Genomic DNA, 2,911 nt, shown 5'->3' with positions numbered 1-2,911 from the left:
CATTTGGTAATATAGCTAAACTGACCGTATCAGTGACATTTATCTGCTTGTGTAAATATGCATCATTTTGGTTCATTATTTTACATGTGGGTGGAAACAAACTGGTATGCCTGCACTGCTTCATGTGGGGAAGTGGACAAGACCAGCTTAACTTGAAGACCCACTTGTGGATCATTTCCAAGTATAAACGCATCTATAGCCCTTGTCTCAGCTGTCCCTCCTATTTCTTGTACACCTCTGTATGAGGTCAGTGAGGTGGATAGCAAAACAAATAGTAAGTGCATTAATAGATAGAATTACAGACCTTGTGGTGGAGCAGAGAGAAGTAAAACAGGAATCAACACTGCTGCCCCACACATAACCAATACTTTTTCCAGCAATTGCTTTTATCTCCTCATTCATAGGAAAATCTGATGAAAATGTCCACTTGTTTTTGCAGAATATCCATGACACAGGTCATTTTTATGATTATAAAAGTTGATTTTTACTATTTGTAACAAAATTTAAATTAGTGGGAGACACTCATGTATATGTGGAGTTTGCAGACACACTTCGAAATGTGAGGAGATTTGAAGTACTGGCAAAGGGATTAACAGAAAGATTCTCAGAATAATGTGAGACTAGTTACTACCACAGTAAGTTTTCTACATTAAGGCAAAACCCAGGTGAAGAATTGGAAGGATTTTCAGGCGTAATTGGTGTAGTACCATACAAAACCTACAGCCTTGGCACTGATGTAATCCAATGTGCAGATAGGAGACCTCCCAAGAGGGATCATTGCCGATAAAATTTTATTAAATAATTTTTCCATTCATAATGTATGGCCGTAGCTGGCTTGGGCATACTGTGGTGGAAGGTACTGGCCGGAAGACCGTGGTCGGCACATTCCTGCCACGTGCTCCTTGGTCAGGCTCTAGCCCCACAGGTTGGTTGCGCTGATGAGGGTACGCTATTAGCAAGGCGCATTGGTGGAATCAATCCTCCAATCAGAGTCTAATCGTGTGATCTCGTGGGGATGCGGCCGGGAGCATCGAGGGTGGCTTGGAAACAGCTCCGCACTCTCTTAGCTTCACACCTCAGCCCCGAGTAGTCACTCCTCTAGCCTCTGCCTCTCTCCTCAAACCTCCTGATGAACAGACAGCAACCCCTCTTGGGGATGCTCAGCCCTACGTAGGCACCCATGTACCATCGTTACATTAATAAACAGGGTCCATTCCAACTTCATTACTTTCCATTTTCATAACGCCCACTGCTCCTGACCTCTATCCTGATGAACAAGTGGCGTCACACTATTGTAACATGCCAACCACCAGGCAGAAATTGGAGGCAGGAGCAGCTGGAGAGGATAAAGAACGCCTCTTGGCACTGCAGACCCAGATAAATCAATTAATTTTAACTAATACAGAGCTTAAGCAACAGATAGATGATCTTCAAGTGGCTTCTTCGCAATCTAATGTTGCTAAGCAAGTGCTAGTGGAGGAACAGCCAAAGCAGGTGACTCCACCACTCATTAGTGCAGAATCACCTGTGGCAGTAGCCACCTTTCCTTTGGTGCAGAGCTCTCAAGCAGTAGCGTTTATTCCGGAGTTCGCTGGAAAGCCACATGAGAATATTCAAATGCTTATCCAGAACATCAGAAAGCTTTGTGGTTGGCCAGATGAATTTCTCTTAAACGTGATGAAAATGAAACTCACCGTCGAAGTGCGGAACTATGTGCAGTCGGTCCAGAGCTTGAAAAATGCGCCTACCTTCTAGTCCCTTGCAACAGGGTTGACTGAAAGGTATAAAGACAAATGTGGTACTAGTTACTATCGTGACTTGCTTTCCACCCTTAAGCAAAAAACGGGTGAGGATTTAGAAGCATTCACGGACAGGATTACAGGTGTTGCATGCCACACATAAGCACTAAGTGCCAATTATGCTCGTAATGAGGTTCTGTTGGAAGAATCAGAATGTCATGCAATAGACGTGTTTATTCATGGCATAAACCCTCAAATAGGGGGTGAAATCAAGGTAGCTTCCCCCCGCTCCTTACACAAAGCCATGCCATTACCACCCTTGAGAGAGGAGGCAAGCTGATTTGTGGCCATCTCCGCATGGCAAAGCGAGACCCGACGTGTCTTTTCGAATGACGCTAAGAGTGGGCACTGTAATAGACAAGGACATGTGGCAGAGCAATGTCACTTACCGTATTGTCATTGGTGCAGGAACATGGGTCACCAAAGTGTGCATTGTCCAAATAGTAGGCCACAACCGGCTGCAAATTCCAGGTGAAATGCAAACCAACCACAGAATTCGGGAAACAGCTGTGGGGCAGGAAGTGCCACCACTCCCGGCCACCATTAAAAGTAGTGACCCCACTAGCATATAAGGGAATCATGCAGGTGTCAAGCGTGGTTGTCGATGGTGTTAGAGGCCACAAACCAATACGCATGCTAATTGACACAGGTGCACAGATCAGCTTGGCATGTTTATCAAAGAGAGATAAAAGAACATTGCAACTGCCATGGTACCATATTAGTGGTATTGTTCCCGGCATAGTGAAACCTGATGGCAGCTGTTGCATAGAGTTCACGTTGGACTCCACAGAATATGCTTTTATGATGGAGGTCGTACAGAACAGGTGCACGGATTACGACATCATCCTGGGAAGTGACTTTCTTCATCATTTCCAGGGGGTTATTTACTATAGGTTAAATACTGTCCAGTTCGGCGACAACGAGCACCGTTTTGGACGTGACTGCACATTGTGGGCGAGCGAAGCTGGGAAAAAAGTATCTGTTTCCCAAGTTTCGAAGACTCCCGTAATTATGCTAAAAGCCGATAATCCCGTGGAGATACCAAAAGGCACAGGAAAGATCCTTTGGGTGCCTGTCGGGGTATGTAAATCTGAAAAGGTTCATTTCTTGGT

The sequence above is a fragment of the Schistocerca nitens genome, chromosome 7, assembly GCF_023898315.1.
Source record: "Schistocerca nitens isolate TAMUIC-IGC-003100 chromosome 7, iqSchNite1.1, whole genome shotgun sequence".
Taxonomy (NCBI): Eukaryota; Metazoa; Arthropoda; class Insecta; order Orthoptera; family Acrididae; genus Schistocerca; species Schistocerca nitens.
The sequence above is the reverse complement of the archived record's forward strand: the minus strand, read 5'-3'. Positions refer to the sequence as shown.